Below are 17,477 nucleotides of genomic sequence, written 5' to 3'. Positions count from 1 at the left end.
ACCTTTCTGGTGCTTTCAAGAGAAAAAGGAGTATTCTTGCGACCCCTTTCCCCAGGAAAAATAGATCTGATCCCTGCATGTGCCCCAGCATACAGGAAAGTCTTTGAAGTCAATTAAACTAAATTAGTGTCTATGATACAGAGTGAGAAGCCCCCTGCTGTGTTACTGGCCCAGCCCTTTTCATAACCTTTAACCCCCCTCCCTTGCTTTGCCTTGCCTCTAATTGAGCGTGAAGCACCTGGGGGTGATTTGGAAGTGTTCCCATCTGCCCTAGCACAGGGCAGCAACTCCCAGCACCTATTCCCCAGCCAAGGAGAGGGGACTATTTAATAGGCCTGAGAGTAAACTGGGATAATGAATTACTTTCCCTTTATTATTCAGTGTCTAATCTTTTTTCCCCCTCTTCCTTCCCCTTAATGAGAGACCCCCTGCGTCCAGTCGTGACCCCAGCCCCGAGTGCTGGTGTCTCCAACTGCACTGCTGTAGGTGGAGCTGCACCTGACCCCTTTGCAACGGAGGAGCAGGTAGGGTGGCTGGAATCTTTCAGAGGTGACAGGCTCAGCTGGCCATTGTTAAGGCTCCGTGGGTTACAGCCAGCCCTGTGTGTGTGTGACAGGAGCAGAGCGTGGGGGGGGAGGGTTGCTGAGGCTTTGGCCACAAAATGAAACTCGGGAACTTTGGCTTTTCACCAGTTTAGTAGAAATGATCGGAGTGTTGGCACCAATTCGCCCCTGCACTGTGCGTGGAAAACGGGCACGCAGTGGTTACAGGTAGGTAACTGCGTACACAAACTATATTCCTGTTGGTACAAGGAGGTAAGCGCATACACAAATTACAAACACACGTGCCAGAAGGTAATTTTGTTGCTAATTATGCACACAGCGGTGAAAGCAAGGAATTGCACACGCAAACTATACCTGCGTGAGTGTAAGCAAGGAGTTGCACACACACAAACAAGCGTGCATGGTTATGAGCAGACACTTGGCTGGACCCCCTGGGCATGCGAAGGTGTAAGGCTTGTGCACATGCCAGCTACGCACATGCAGCGTGTTTCTTCGGAGGTAAACTTAGTGCTCCAGACAGGTGCTATTTTCAGGGCCCTGAGACAGGAGTTCTCTCTCCACAGAACAGGGGTGAGCTAGGCCGTGGTAATGTGTGCCTTCTCCATACCCCCTGCTTACCACCATAACTCAGCCCTGAGCGTCGCTAGGACTGAGTCTCCAGGGTCTGTTTAACCCTCCATCCTTCTGCTAAGTCGGCCTTAGTGCTGGCGGAGGGGGTTAGCTTTTGTGAGGGGCACACCTGCCCTTCCGAGGTAGTCCCGAACCACAGAGGTTGGATCTAGTTCCCCAGTGTCTGGGGGCTGCTCAGATGCAGCCCATGCTGAAGGTTGATACCAGCTTTCCTAGATTCTGGGGGATGCTCATGCCAGAACTTGGAATCTGCTACAAAACTGGAATGAGTCACCCAACTAGTTTCTGAAGCAGGCTCCATTTGAAGCAGTGAACCTGAGGTGGGATATGAGGGAAGCCCTGGCTAAGGATGGGTGGGGCTGCCTGAATGGCATCTCTCTGCCCTGGTAATGCTCGTCTGCAGGCCGATAGAGAGGTGGGTGGACTGTCTATGACACTCTCTATTTTGCAGGCACTGTACGTTGCGATTATTGTCATCCGGATTTTGTTCAGGTGGGTGGAGCTATGCTCAAATAAATCATGCCCAGATTAAATCAAGGGGCAAAAGACTCCCTGATGAGTGGATATGGGAGAGGGAGAACATAAGAATGGCCATCCTGGGTCAGACCATTGGTCCATCTAGCCCAGCGTCCTGTCTTCTGAGAGTGGCTGGTGCCAGATGCTTTTCAGAGGGAATGAACAGAACAGGGCAATTATCAAGTGATCCATCCCCTGTCATCCAGTCCCAGCTTCTGACAGTCAGAGATTTAGGGACACCCAGGGCATGGGGTTGCGTCCCTGCCCATCTTGGCTAATTGCCGTTGATGGACCTATCCTACGTTGATTTAGCTACTTCTTTTTTGAACCCAGTTATACTTTTGGCCTTCATCCCCTGAGAACGAATTTCACAGGCTGACTGTGCGTTGTGTGGAGAAGTACTTCAGGGAGGCAGGGAGGCTTATGTAGGGGTTAGAGCAGACAACTGGGATTCAGGACTCCTGGGTTTATTTTTTTACTTTCATAACTGACGTAACAAGCTGGGTGCCGGGACAAGAACTGCCAGGCCTTTAGAGGTGCCAGGGCTCAGCCATGGAAAGCCCTGGCCCAAATGAAGCACCGTGCCTCTTCCTTTCTGCATGCAGGCTCAGACTCAACCGACAGCACAGAGACTTGGCATAACCTGACCGCCCCCTAGGTGCCACCATTGCTCCACCTAATCATGACCAGCAGAGCAGTGAGATTGGCCCTCTGCACGATGGCGAATGGAGGCGAACAGCAGCTTGGCCTCCATTACCTCCCAAAACTGATCCGCATGAAGGATGGTTTGTTTTTAAAAGCTTCTTTGGCTGGAGTCTGCAAACTCCCTTTGTTAGCTGCTGACTGATTCAGAGTCACACTCCCTGTTGCTGGCAGGTCTGCAGTACAGCTGAGGATGAAGTCTCTTCTGAGAGTAAGATTTCCTGCTGGTAAATTTCATCATACTGCGCGCTCCTGGCATGCGAGGTGCGTGAAACCTCCAGGGGAGCCAAAGCCCTGACTCACCAAGGTCCTTAAGCCTGGCTTAGCCCCATCTCTACTGCATCCTCCGATGCTATTTGCATGGGTAAAATCCCAGAATCGTGCAGCCCAGCATTGCGCATGGTTGGTCCATGAAAAGCTGAATGGTCACAAAGACAGAGGAACATGGAGGATGATTCAGGGCAAAAAGGAGGCGCCAATAAATCTCTATTAATGTAAACAACATGGTCTTTAAACAGAGCTGTGCAGAGGGGAATCGATAATTAGCAGTGCTGGGGTGGGCCGGGCAGACGGTTTAGTGCTGTAAGGTCAGACTAGGTTATCTCATGCCCTCCAGGCTAAAAAGCAGACTGTCTGAGCACGTCTATGGCTCGCCATTTCTCACCGCCCTAGTAACGTTAGAAATGGAGCCAGAGAGCTCTTACCTGCATGCTGACTCAGGTCCCTGTCAGGGGAAATTTAAGGAAGTCTTGTTAGCAGGGGGGCAGTGGAAGAAGTGGCAGGAGGAAGTGCTCACTGCACGTGACAGAAAGTGGACCTATTGATCAGGCCTGTTACAAATCTAGCCTCACTTTTGGCCAGTTGTTCACAGGCTGATCTTGACTTCATCTGAATTTGTGTGTGTGTGTGTGTGTGTGTGTGAGAGAGAGAGAGAGAGAGAGAGAGAGACTGGCCTTCCTTGCATGGTCTGTAGAGGATATAATTATTGGTGTATGTTTCTGCAGCACTTAGGAGCCCCATGGGCCGAGACCCAATTGTGCGAGGTGCTGTACGATGAATCTGTTCCACACAGTCATGGGGCTGCCCTGTCTGGAGCGCCCTCATGTGGCCAGCCATGCCATGACAAGTGCGCCAGCCACAGTTTCCTCTCTCGGGTAACCTGAGGACTACCACTTCGCTCTCTGACTTCAGCAATACCCTTCTTTGAGACCAGCTTATTACCAAACGATCGTGCAAATCAGCCGCCAACAAAGACCCCCAAGTAATCCATGATCACCCCACTGCATGGAGTCCTTACAATCTCCCCATGATGCCCTGTGTACCTTACACTGGCATCTTGTGCCACACTTCGGCTCCTGTCCATCCCCTTCTGTGCCTGCGCTGGGACAGCCACCCCAGCCCTTCCACCTGGAGCGCAACCCGGCTCTTCCCAGCAGGATCCGCTGCAGCCTCTCTGCTGGGAGATCATCCTTACCAGGGAAGCATCCCTTACACCCCTCTCCCCCCCGGCCCTCTTGCTGTCTCCAAGCTCTTGGGTGTGGACATATCAATGGGTCAGCTTCTCTGCTGTTCCCCTGCCTCTGGCCCTGGCTCTCCAGCTTAGAGCCAGCACCTCCCCAGCCTCTCTGGAGGAGGATCATCTTTCACAGGGAGCATCCTCACAGCCCCTGGAACCAAGGCTCACCGGGTCTCCCTCACCAGCTCTCTCTGGTCCTTCATAGCACCCAGGTGCTGCCTCTCCTCTACCTGGCCAACCTGGGAACACGTGTCCTGGCACAGGGGAACGGGGCCTGCTCCATGTCCAGGGGCCGGCCACCCTGTGACACACAGGCACGCACACACGGGGAACTTCAGCTCAAGTTGGAGCAGCTCGTGCTTTTCTGCCCTGGAGCGCCTCTGTTCAGTCCCTAACGTGTCCGCTAAGGTGGTGGCCGTCATGCAAGACCTGGCTCTGGCTCTGTATACACACTGCCATTCTGTTGGCTGTGGAGGGAAGGCTCATAAGCTACTTCAGGACATAACCCCCTTCCTAGACCCTACAGCTGTCTTCTGTCTCGGCCTTCCCAGTTCCGTAGTGCTTCCTGGGTCCCCTCGGAGAGGAGGAGGATGAGCAGGGACTGGAATTTGCTCCTTCCTCCCCAAGAAATGTCTGAATCAGCACCAACACTTTGAAAGCTAGCGTCCAGGACTCTGCGTGCACTCCAGACCGCGCGGGGAGCACCAGGTATCATCATTATCTCCAGCCTTCTCCCTTACTTTGCGTTCAAGATCTGCCCTGGCTTTGCAGAACTGCTGCAGTCAATGGTAACTGACCAAGGAAAGGAAATCTCCCCTGCCCAGCGCCCAGGGGAATACCTATAGCACTGTGCAGTCCGTGCAGATAGTGCTGCCCTTACTTCTTACTTACTACATGAGTAATCTCCATGGATCTCAGGGGGATCAGGCGCAGAGAATGACCGAATGTAGTCCTAGAGGAAATGAATGTCACATCACTGTTCAAGAGCAGTCGTCAGAGCAGCCCGTCCCCACAAACCCCAGGCTCAAGGCCCCTTCTCCACCTTCGCTCAAAAATGTAGGTTTTGTGACCATTGTTTCCAAATAATAATTGCCTCAAGCTCCCCCTAGTCTGGAACCTGGATAGCTCTGGGGGCTAGCGAGGGGGAGGTGTAAAGGTTTGTAGTGATTTCTAGGCCACTTGTTCGAAGGCAGGCCCCGCCACTGACAATGGAAAGTTGTCATCTATGTGACTATTGCTGGGTGTCCCCAGGGAAACAAGGTGGGTGGCCTCCAGGCAGTTTCTGGAGAACATACATTTCTATCAGAACTTGCATTTATTTCCAGCCCGGCTGCCTGACTATTGATCATACAACACAAGGCATAACGCCTTCTCCCAAGCTTTGGTTGTTCCCGGAATTCCTGCTTCAGAACCGTTCTGGCCAAACTCTAGATCCCCTCTTTCAAAGGGGACATTTTTGATAACTCTTGTTTTCAAAGGAGATTCTTCCCACCCCAACGACCTGCCAGTCCCGTTGTTGTAGGGATCCAGATGTTCTCTTGCCGTGGTTGGTCTCAGCTAATGCCTGGAAAGTGGAACTGGGCGGAGAAAGGCAATTCCAGTTTGCAGCGGGTTTGGAGATACCTCAGAAATTTTGGGTTTTGTTCTGATTTGGTTCGAAAATCAAAAATTTTGAAATCCTCTGCAACAGAGGCTGGAGTCCCGGATCTGGGACACTCTGCCTGGTGGGCTGCCCTGGAGCTGGGAGTCTGGAGCCAAGACTGTTGTCCGTGGCTTCCTGTTGGCCTCCCTGATGGACCCATGAGACCTGGCCGCCCCCTTCTGCAGCAGCTTGCCTGGTGAGCTGTGGAGAAGCCCAAGAGCCCGACAGCTTAGCTTAGGATCCGGGGTCACTGGCTTCCCAGCACCCGCCAGGTGAGCAGGTTCCTTCAGAAACCTGACGGGAAATTTAGGTAAAAATGACACACCCCTACAGAGCCTTCTGCCGTCGAAATCGGCATTTCCCATTGGAAAGATCTTCCCTGGGAGACTTTCCAGCCATCTCCAGTAATGAGCCAGGGAAACTTGCTTCCTATCAGAAATGACTATTGCTGTTCTTTGGGGACCCAGGGGCTTGCACCCACCCTTTCATCCAGTGCTGCCTTGCCCTCTCCCACAAGTTAGAAGAGAGAGGTCATGCATTAGTCCCCGACACCTCCCTCCCCAGCTCATGAGGGCTGCAATTATCCGCCTTCTCTACAGCTGCATTACAAGCAACACAACAAACTTTCCTGTCTTGTAATGAGGGTCCCAGCCTCTGCTAACACTAAGCCACCAGAATCCAAGGTTAGCTGGTATTGCTCCTGTCCTGGGCCCTCCACATGGCCAGGCAATGCACCCACGGGACCAGCCTTGCTTGTGAGTTCAACAGATAGAATATTCATCACCCTACCTTATGGCCAGAATTTTCTAAAGGATCTCAGTGTGTTGGGGGGGGGGGGAATGCGGCACTCTTTTAAAAATGTCCCTATATTTTTGATCCGAGGATCTCACAGACATTAAAAAATGGAGACTCACAATAGGTTTGTGTGACAGGGCAATATCATTACCCCTGTTTTGCAGATAGAGAAACTGAGGCACACAGCAGGAGCTAGAGCACAGGGTCAGGAGTCAGGAAACCTGGATTCCAATCCCAGTTCTGCCACTTCCCTCAGGCGTGACCTTAGGCGAGAGACTGCCTCTCTCTGCCTCTGTTTCCCCTTCCACCGCTCGTCTATTTGTTATAAAGTCGGCAGAGCAGAGACTGTCTGACTCTATACACTTCCAAGCACACTGGGCCCCAGATATGTCAGGTACTTATATGCCCCTTTCCATCCATAGTATGGCAACACCTAATTGTCTTTAATGCATGTATCCCCAGAACCCTCCTGTGAAGACCGGCCGTGCTGTTATCCTCCTCTGGACAGACAGGGGCCTGAGACCAAACCATGGAGAGGCCAAGATGCCCAAAGGTATTTAGGCAGCTAATTCCCATTGACTGAACTTTTGTGCATCTCGGCCTAAGTGACTTGCCCAAGGTGAGAGGCCTTTTTTTTTGGCAGAAGACCAAATTGAACCTGTATCTCTTGAGGCCTGACCCAAAGGCCTGACATCCAGGCCATCCTTCCCTTCTAGGCATTACACTGTTCTAAATAATGAACAGAGGGGATAAGTGACTTGTCCTAGGTCACACAAGTCACCAGTGAAAAAGAGTCCAGGCCTCCTCAATCCTAGCGCTGTACTTTAAGCAGAACAACCTTTCAGACTGGGTCTTGCTCAGTTCCACTTTCAGTCATGGTCCGATTGGGAGGCTGAAAACCGCTCTCAAGTGGCTGGAAGGAAAAAGAAAAAGGAGGGAAGGGAGAAGGGAAATCCGAGTGTTTATTTTAATCACTCCATCTTCTGGGAGAGAATTCTTTTAATTTTCATCACACAAAGAACATGTCCTGAACCAGAAGGGGTTTGCCTAATTCATCATGCTGCTTTTCCACACAATACCAGGGCTGACAACCAGAACATTTTAAAATGAGGGACGTGGACATAATTAATGCTCATGAATAACAAACGCTTCTTTATTAAAGGGCTTTCGCTTGCCCCCGGACCATCTGCTTGATATCACTGGGCCAGGATCCTGAGGCTATAATAATTCGCAGCTTTAATAATTTTACCTCTTAATTAAAGCTCCGCTCAGAGTGCAGCAAACGCAGACGTGGACCCAGTCCAGATTTGATTTTTTTTAACTGTGTCAGCCTTGAAGGATGGATAATAGAATTTGCCCCTCTTTGGAAATATCCCTCTGACCCAGCCAATGGGGGCTGGGAAAACGACGGCGTCTGTGTTTGACGCTAGCCCTGGGTGTTTGTCTGGAGCCGTTACGGGTGACTTTACATCCACACAGGCAGTGTTGGAGGCAGCTCGGCGTTCAGCTCAATGCTGACCCTTCCATGATGGTGGAGAGAGGGGAGACTAACATCCCCTGCCTTGCTTCCTTCTCTCCACCCCCCGATCTATAACCTAGCAGCATGAGCAATGGCAGGAAAGGAGGCAGGGACGGCATGTGGGGCAGGAGCATTGTGTGTGCGAGGCCAGGCTCGAAGAAGGGGCAGAAGAAGGCACTTGAAACAGGAAACTCCGGAGGCAGGGAAATAACTAAAGTGGGACCAGATCTCCCTCGGCCCCCGCCCTCCGTTGCTTTCCAGACTAGAACTCCTCACCCCAGTCCCTTTTAATTTGAAACCAGTGCTTTGAGTGAGTTATTTCTATGTGTTTAAATCTTGCTGCTGTTTTCTGCCCACCTCGAGTGACATGGCAGCCCCTGTATGGCTGGGTACAGCCTGCAGCTGTCCATGATCACAGCCGTTCGCACAGTACCAGGCTCTCCGCGCTCGGGTGGGAGACCTCCAAGGAGGAGCGGCAGGAAGGAGTGCGGATGAGGGAGACGTTAGCACTAAACCGGTCCTGTTAGCGGGCCCGTGATGCTGTCTTTCAGTCTGAGGTGCCGGCTGCGACTCTTGTGAACAGCTAGAAAGGTTGAGTTGTCGCATTGGGTGAGCGCAGTGCTCAGTATAGTCTGGGACTCCGGCTGGAACAGCAGGCAGTGCTAAATGTGTCCTAGGAAGGTGCAAAAGTCTGCACAATGGAATGACCTGCCATTGCTGGTCCCTTCCAGCTCTCCCTTTTCCCCAAAGGGTTGGGGCATCTCGGCGACCTTTCAGGAAAAGGGGGCTGGGCTGTGTTTAAATGTGATGAATTGACAACGCGTGAAATACGGCGAATTAATTCACACCTCGCTGTTGCGAGACATGAGGCCGAAGGTCGAGGTCCATTAAGAAAACGACGTATGAATTAATCCCCCATAATTCACACATCAGAGAGCCTCTCATGGACAGAACATTTTATCCTAAAATGTTGTTTTAATTATTTTACATGTTAATTGATTGATATAGGTCTGGAGTCACCAAAGGGTCATTAACAAAGAGATGTTCTCTGTTTGCATCTTGAATGACGTGCTGTTCAAAATGTAAAAGTCAATCAATAACGTAAGCGGCGACGGGCTCTGCTCCGAGACATTGTGGGCTTTCTCGCTGTTATAAAGGTTCTGAGTAAGCTATAGATGCGTGCAATTCACTTAATTTTTATTTATAGTGCGGTAGCACCCAACAGCCCCAACCCTGGACCATTGTGCTCGGAGCTGCGCAAACCCAGAACAAAATGACAGTCCCGCCTCCCAAAAGCTTTGCAACTCAGTCTAAGAAAGGAAACTACACATGGAGCCAGCCAGTGCAAGGAAATAATGGTCCGTCCCACAGAATGCTGACTTACAAATGGCAGGGGTGTGAGAGAGAAACCAAAACAACTCGGTAATTAAAACTCTCTAGAACAGGGCGCTGCCTCAAAGTCCAAGGGCTAGTCCACATCTCAAACTGCTCTGTTCTCAGGCCATTTCCATGAAGAGTATTTGTGTGGAGGAGAAAGCAGTTAGTTAATAGCACAGTTAAAATGATGGAGGGTTTTTTTATACACAGAGAAAGGTCAGAATTTTGGGTTTATCCCTGCCCCCTGTTTTCAGTTGATTATTTATTATTACCTAGTACCCTGAAGCCCTAGTCAGGACCTGTGGCCCCCATGTGTTAGGTGCTGCACACACACAAAACAAATAGTCAGTCCCTGCCTCCAAGGAGCGGCTGGCAAGACCTGCTGTGTGTGGGAGTACAAGGGTTGTGGCTTGTCAGTGCTGCCTGTTGTGCCTGGTGGTACAACACGCACCACTTTTCAACTGCGCCCGCTATGGCGGATGGTGTAGTGGGGCATGGGGACATCTCTGACCACTGCTCTTAGCAGAATAGACAACACGACCTGCCAGTCAGACCCATAAAGCCTGGAGATGCTGCAGACAAAATGATGCGTGTTGGCTTAGGGAGCACGCCTTGCCAGCTATGCCCCCTTTGGGCTGGTGGGACAGCAGAGGGCACTTGTGTATCTGACAGCAACACAAACACTTTCAGGTCCCGCTCTGTAAGTGCAGGGTGGCTACTACGTGTGACCTCGTGGCCAGGATCTGGAATATATGATTTTTAGCATTATGTTGATTTAGTTCTTGAGTGATCTCATAAAATGGGTGCATTGCATAACTGCAGTCACTGATGTGACAGAACACAGTGGTTGCCACTAAAATGTCCACATGTGCCAATGGTTACAGCACACTGATATCTGGGGTTGCTCCAGGCTCGAATGGGACAAAACTGGGGTGGTGTGTGGTAATGGCTGGCAAATATGTACTGTACAGTGCCAAATAAAGGGGATACCAAGTACATCTAGTCAGTTAATGCTGGGGGGAGGGGGAGGAGGAAAGAAAAAGGGATTCCTAATAATTATCCACATTTTCCCATGAACATTTTTTGGTTTACTGACAAAAATTCCAAAATAGTTGGATTTTGAAAACTGGTTTCAGTAAAAATATTCAGATTTTTGTTTAAGAAAGAGGAGTTTTCTATCACCCCAAATTTTGCTTTACGCAAACTCTCTCTGCTTTGATGAAAAGCCAGCAAATGTAGGGGAAAAAAATTTTCTTTGAACCTTTTCATTTTCAAAGAACCACCATTTTTAGCTGAATTTACATTCTGATAGGAAAAAAAAAAGCAACCAGCTTTAATACATAGATCAGGAGAAATCACTGGACGGCTGGTCATATGCAGGAAATTAACTCATGTATGAGTCTAATCTGTGACCCTGCAGATGACTAAACTCTGTGGGGGGCACACAATTACATGAGGAATAGCCCAGGCCTGCTCCAATTAAAAATATCTGGCCATACGGCATAGTGTTATCAAACTGAGAGCATGGGAGGGATGCATGATGGGAAAAGTGCACGCAAACGGAAGTGAGTGATCTGCTATCACTGAACGGGCTTTCGGTTCAAAACCCAGCCTTCTTCCTCAGAGGAAAAGAGCCTTGAAAAAGAAATGGACAAAAGACCCTTTTCCTTCCTGTGCTGGGATCAGTCTCCCTCACTCGCAGGCAGTTCAGAGGCAGGACTATTGAGAATATTCCTCCATGGCTTTTGAAGCCTCATGCATTATGGATTGAGCTGTCATGGGAGAGCGGGCTGCCCCGCTCTGAGTGAGCTGTAAATAAACCCGATGTGTGTCTATATCTGCCTATATCTCTATGCAGCTAACATCAACCGTCCTACTGTGTATATTTATTGTTTTAATCTGCCTTGATTGGCTGGACACCTTTTGATCATTGTCAGGAGGAAGGCTGGGTGAAAGATGGGGGTGATATTCTCTCCTCTTTTTATTTGTGGATGGAAACTGAAAGTGGAGAGATTACCAGATAGGAGAACATGGTATATCCAGCTAAGCGTAGAGGTGCAGTCGTGGAGGGACGAGCAAGACACCTCTCCCTACATTTGCTGAGTGTGGGGTCCCGCATCATCACAGTCTCTGTGTTCACTCCCCTCTGGGGATTGCAGGGGCTACTGTGTTCTGCTCCGCACCCTTCCAAAAGAGCAGGAAGCCGAGAAAGGAGCAGAAAGAGACAGGGAGCAGGTGGGGCCCCGGCCCTGTCCTCCATCCGTAGGCTGGCATGCCGGGAGGGACAATCTATCGATATTGTTCATCCCATTCTGTGCAAGGGCCAGCACTGTCTCATGCCTGCCTACTGTGCACTGCACACAGCCGCCTGCTCAGGACTTGTGGCTTAAAAGCCCCTCTCTAGCCTTAAAACTTGGCCCTAGTGTGAGATGTCTGCCGGGATGGAGCTCTCACCATGTCTCTGAGGGTATCAGTCAAGAGCCTGTTTGCTCAGGCTGTGGGGTGTTTTTCCTCGATCGTCAGCCTCCATTCACCTTTCCTTGATGTTTTTCACCCTCCTCTCCCTTTCCTCTTAGTATCACTCACATGGAATACATAAGTCCGTTACCATTCTCTCTGTTTGATGCACCCCAGTGCAACACAATACACTTCCATTTTACATAGCATCACACAAACTGTATCCCCAAAGACTTTAGAGGGGATCGGAAAGAGAGAGCACGGGGCGACGTACTTTTTCAGGTTCGCTTTCAGGCTCGCCTTGCAGTTAAGCCACGAGCTACAACTCAAGGAATCGAGGTGCAAATGCTTGCCTCTGCCACACAGACTCCGTAGGTGGCCATGGGCAGGTTACCTAATCTACGCCTTAATTCTAGAGCTGGCTGGACATTTTTCCACAGAACGTTTTTGGTTTGTCAGAAAACACTGATTTGTCAAAACACACCTCTTTTGGGGGGTGGAAATTTATTGGTTTTTGATTAAACTTTCATCGGGAAACTTTCTCAGGTCCGGGATGGCACTTCTGACCCAAACCAGAGAGGGAGGGCAATAGCTAACAGATATGATAGCCCCTAGGCGGAGGCTGGACTGCAGGAGACACCGGGTACAGATCCCTACTCCCAAGTCAGCCAGAGCAGAGACAAAAATATTTAAAGGGCTGGGTGCCCTCCTGTTGTGTAATGAAAACAAATCCCGAAATGTCACAGTTCTTTGTGAAGTGGAATTCTTGTTTTGCAGCCAGCCCTACCTAATTCCTCCTGTGTAAAATGGGGCGAGGATGACTGCCTTTCTGTGTTGTCTGCTTAGACTGTGAGACCTCCGGAACAGGGACTGTTTGTCACCAGGGGCACCTGCAACGCCCGGCAGAATGGAGCCAGAACCTCTTGTGGGGAACTCCCCGTCATTCTGCGATACACAGTATGGCCGAATCCAAGTGCTCAAAACTCATGAGATATTTGATCAGCGTGAGGGTATCTCTGTTTAGCCTTCTGGCCCTGACGACTTTGGGGTTCCCTTCTTCCAGCTTTTTGTCCACAACCAGGAGGGCTAGAACTATGGGTTGTTTTTTTTAAAGCTGGGATGCTCACATAGTCATAGGAACACAGGATACAGGACTGGAAGGGACCTCCTGGCTCAGTGGGTCCAGTCCCTTGGTATCAGGGGCCTTCCTGTCACATAATCCCATTTGCAAATTGATGATGCTCCATCTTATAACTAGGTTGGGTGTTTGCCCCTCTCCTGCTATAGGGAGACAGCCAGAATCTCATTCCTCTGCTGGAAACGTTCAGAAAACCACCCAAAATCCCAAGACAGGAGATTTGTCAGGTGGCCCTGGATATAAAGAAGAAGAACAAAAAAGAGGCAAAGACTCGATGACGAGGCGAGCCCGAAAGGTATTTAAGGGAATGGGACTGAGACACGTGCCTCCTGAGAAAGATATTTCCAAACCGGTGCTGAGGACTGATCCCAAATGGAATGAAAGCATGGATTGCACGACAGCAGAATACCTGGACAAGCACCTTTCCAGTTTCAATCTTTAACACCCCCCAAAACAGAAGATATTTAATGTCCCCATCAAACATGTCTTAAAATGACAATTCAGTTGAGATAAAATATTCCCATAAAATGCAGGCAGCTTTTCGGCAAAGGTTGTCAGTGCTGCCCAGTGAGGAAACTGGAGCGGAGAAAATATAGATGTAATATAGAAAATACAGCAGCTGTATTCCACGTTGGAATCTGCTTCTTGTTTCTCTATCAGTGAATCTTCAAGTCTTTGAACAGGCCAATTTGTCTGGAGAATTTGGAGATTAACTATCTCACCACAAGAGAGCGCAGTTGATCTTTGTAGGCTGGTTGAGTTAAAAAGGTAGGGCCTTTCATGGTGAGAATATTCAGCGGAATTAGGACCTGATCCTATAAAATGCTGATCAGCTTGTGTGAGTATCCTCCTCTTCCATGGAAGGCAATGGACACTGGAGGACACTCAACACCTTGCAGGATCAGGGCCTTAATGACTGGTGTATCAGTCCCAAACTTTCACATATCTGGACAAAATGTGTTCTGGTTTACAGCGCCCATAACCCAGCGAAGTCAAGAGAGAACTTGGCCTCAGTCGAGACAAATTGTTCTCTTTAACCTCTGAGGAGAGTACAAGAAGCAATGGGTTTAAATTGTAGCAAAGATGATTTAGGCTGGATTTTAGGAAAAACTTCCTAACTGTCAGAGTGGTTAAGCACTGGAATAAATTGCCTAGGGAGGTTGTGAAATCTCCGTCATGGGAGATTTTTAAGAGCAGTTTAGACAAAAACCTGTCAGGGATGGCCAAGAACAGGGGTGTCAAAGTAAATTCCTATGGCGGGCCAGATTTATTTAAATTAGATTCAAGTGGGCCATACTCTCATATCCTACCCTGCGGCCATAGCTCTCGGCATCTCACTCTCTGCCGAGAAATCACATGGCGTCCGTACTTTCGGCGGCACCTCACAGCGTCTTCGCCGCCGAGAAATCTACCGCGGTCAAAATCTTCAGCAGCGGCCCACAGGGGATGGAACTAGTAGGTGGGCGGGCTGCATCCGGCTGCCAAGGGCCGGACCTAAAAGGATTGCGGGCCGTACCCAGCAGCATGTGGGCCGCACCAAAAAGGTTCATGGGCCGGATCAGAGAGGTTCGCGGGCCGGATCCAGCCTGCGGGCCGCATGTTTGACACCCCTGGCCTAGATATTTCTTAGTCTATATAGATAAAACAGACTAGACTAGAAGACCTTTGGAAGGGACTTCAAACCTACACTTCTATGATCCTAGCATGAGGACCAGTGGTCTGCTGAGCTGAGCGCATTGTATCATGGAGGCCCATGAGCGCGTATAATATATTCCAAACGAAAAACGTGCATTAACGTGGTGTTAAGGCTGCTAGGCACCTACTTCTACATGACGCAAGCACTAAATTGACAAGAAACCTGGCACAAAGAGCTCTTCTACAAAACTGGAATCGTTTCCTCTCAAGAAATAGTCAAGTAAAAAATAAACTCACATATAAGTATGCCTAGGAAATGCAAACTCACACAACAGCCATCCGTCTCTGACTACACCTATGAATTCTGCATTTCTGTGCATACCATTCACGTGCCTTGTAAAAGCAGTCTGTAGGAGAGAGTAGAAAATTTGCCTGGAGCAGAGAGGCCTTCATCGTTGGTAGTGTAGGGACCCTAGTGGGGGGGGGGAAGGGGGAGAGTCCTTATAGGTTTAGGGAGGATTCTGTGCAACTCCAAGTTGCAGCATCGTCTGACCCCCCTCAGAGGGCTGCTTCAATGTAGAATAGCCTCTGGGGCTTCTCTAAGCTGAACTGAAGGTCCCTCTCTGTAGACAGCTCTTGAAAGCACAGGACGTGATCTAACCCAATTTCTATAAGGACAGGCACTGCAGACTCCCACATAGTAGTTGCCAAGCCATCCCTGGTCTTTCTGACTCTTCTGCCACTGCCCATAATCAAGCCGCTGCACTCACTGTTTAGCAGGTGATGTTGCCCATGATAGGCAAAGCAGAATAGAAGCCAGTTCATTCCCCTCTTGCTCTGATGGGGTTAGATGGTTGCTTTAGTGTCCATCAGCTCTCACTCATCAACATGGAGGGATCAAGGGTATTCAGAAAGAAGGTTCAGGCTTTTTTGCATAGCATCGTTATCATTAACTAGTGCTGAATAACATAGAAAAGACCAATCCAGAGCTCACGCTAGAGCTACTGTGAGAAAAACCTTTCCAAAAATTTCCAGTTAAAACAATCAAACCTCCTGAAATTTTGTCAGAAATGGACATTTTTTCACACAGAAACAGCCCTTAAAATAAGGCATTTTTCCTTGAAATAACTTTTCAGTGGAAAGTTGGCTCACTCTGCTAGCTTTTCTCTTCTGAACCATTCGCTGTGGCTTTGGTATTTATTTATCCATTGCAGAGTGGGGCTGGTTCTTAAAGGTTTATTTGTACCTAAAATGTCAATGGGCAATTTAAGATTCACCCCAAGCAAGGATTAGATCTATTGCAGGAGAAGGAAAACTACACAGATGTGGTGCACTTTGAATACAACATGAAAGGTCTTTGTTCTGACAGTTCATTGTACAGAAGGGATCCGATTCCACAACGATCTCCCAAATTTCAATAGAATGGGACAAAAGGACTTCATGTAGAGGGTAACAAGTGCAGAGAAATTACATACGGTAAAATGAATCATCCCGTTTCTTTCTCCAAATGAGTTATTAATCACACCTCATTTACATAGTCATTAATGATAATACGCACAGTGCTTTTTTATTAATGAGGCAAATAAACAATTACACATGAAAACGGGGCATCTGTTTATTTTGTACAGTAAATACATGCTCAATTTCCATGTTTTAAAATGATGTTTTTCTTGTCTATTTAAAAGGGAATTCAATGAAGGTGAAAGAGGTCAGATTCATAAGTGTGGAAAGTAGCATTCTGTTTATCCACAGAGCAGGCGCTGTAGTGGCAGTGCAAACTTCTCCCACATCCACTACTTGCCACCCTGTGCCATGCTGAACTGGAAGCTGCACTTCTAGACGAGAGAAGGTAGTTCATTCCAGCATCAGTGATTCGATTCTGGGTCCCTCTGGACACTTCTCCACCAGAAGGGCTGGTTGGAAAACAAGAATTTCTTTTTGCAAAAAATGTTGCTGTTTTGGAATTTGTTTTCATTCTACATTGGAACAAAGCTGAGGTCTTTCAAAATTTTCCATGGGGGTGGGAAGAGAGAGAGAGCACTTAAGCCCAGAAGAGCCAATAACTGAGTGGTTAGGGTCTGCACCTGCAGCAGAAGAAATCCTAGTTCAAGTCTCTCCTCTGAATCAGGCTACCAAATCAGTCTCTCTCTCTCTCTCCATTTCTGCTGTTGGACCTGTTCCCCTTTATATAAATAAATATTCATGGGTCCAGAGAGAGACTCAGGTAGGGCAGAGTAGGGACTTCATGGAGGTGAGTGCCCTAGGCTATTGGCTATATTCTCTCTCTCTGCTTTTGAGCATAAATTCCATCCTGGATCTGAGCAACCTTCCCAATAAAAGTTATGTCAAAACCAATATGGTCCTGGGAAAAGTCAGTTTTGATGAATCGGCATTTTCTGATGGAAAACATTTCAATGACAATTTCTTGACCAGCTCTGTCCACAAGCAACTGAACTTGGCTTACCGACTCTGGCTGGATTTGACGAAGTAACTCAAAAGAAAAAAAGATTTGTGCTTCTCGCCATCAGTTCTCTGAACCATCATGACTCTAACTCACAAAGCTGGATTTGTAAAGGGGCTTGCTGTACGAACTAAGCCATTGTCTGGTCATTACAGAGCAGATGCTGTTCGCATTGCACAGCTTTCATATGAGTAAATATATGAAATGATCTGTTTGCTAGGGATTCAGGGATATATTGTTACTGCCAGGCGATGGCATCAGAGATTTTCAGAATCATCATGATGATCTTCTAACCTGAGCTCCAGCATGAGGAGGACAGATAATGTTAGACCATAATTCCTATATCAAGCCCTGTGATAGGGGGAAGCTCTTGTAGAGCTAGGAGCTAGAAAAGAGAGCTGATTGGCTGGATGGGCTGTCAATCACCCAGAGAGACAGATGAGGGACTTCCTTTCCTTACAAAGGGTTCTGGGTAGAAAAGCCCTCTATAAAACTCCCTGGCTTCCAGCTGTGCATTAGAGAGTCT

General features: G+C 48.7%; 1 long non-coding RNA gene across 1 annotated transcript; it reads left to right on the top strand.

The window, feature by feature from the left end:
• The first annotated feature begins 357 nt into the window (after positions 1–357).
• On the top strand, positions 358–7,649 carry LOC137152912 (uncharacterized). Its single transcript, XR_010919658.1, has 3 exons — positions 358–524; positions 6,827–6,917; positions 7,527–7,649. It is a non-coding gene; the product is annotated as an uncharacterized lncRNA (long non-coding RNA).
• The last annotated feature ends 9,828 nt before the right edge of the window (positions 7,650–17,477 follow it).

This window comes from Emydura macquarii, unplaced genomic scaffold (genome assembly GCF_026122565.2).
Source record: "Emydura macquarii macquarii isolate MOO-44397 ecotype Brisbane River unplaced genomic scaffold, CSIRO-AGI_Emac_v2 contig_1230, whole genome shotgun sequence".
Lineage (NCBI taxonomy): Eukaryota > Metazoa > Chordata > Testudines > Chelidae > Emydura > Emydura macquarii.
Note: the sequence above shows the minus strand (reverse complement) of the source record. Positions and strands in the feature narration are given on the sequence as shown.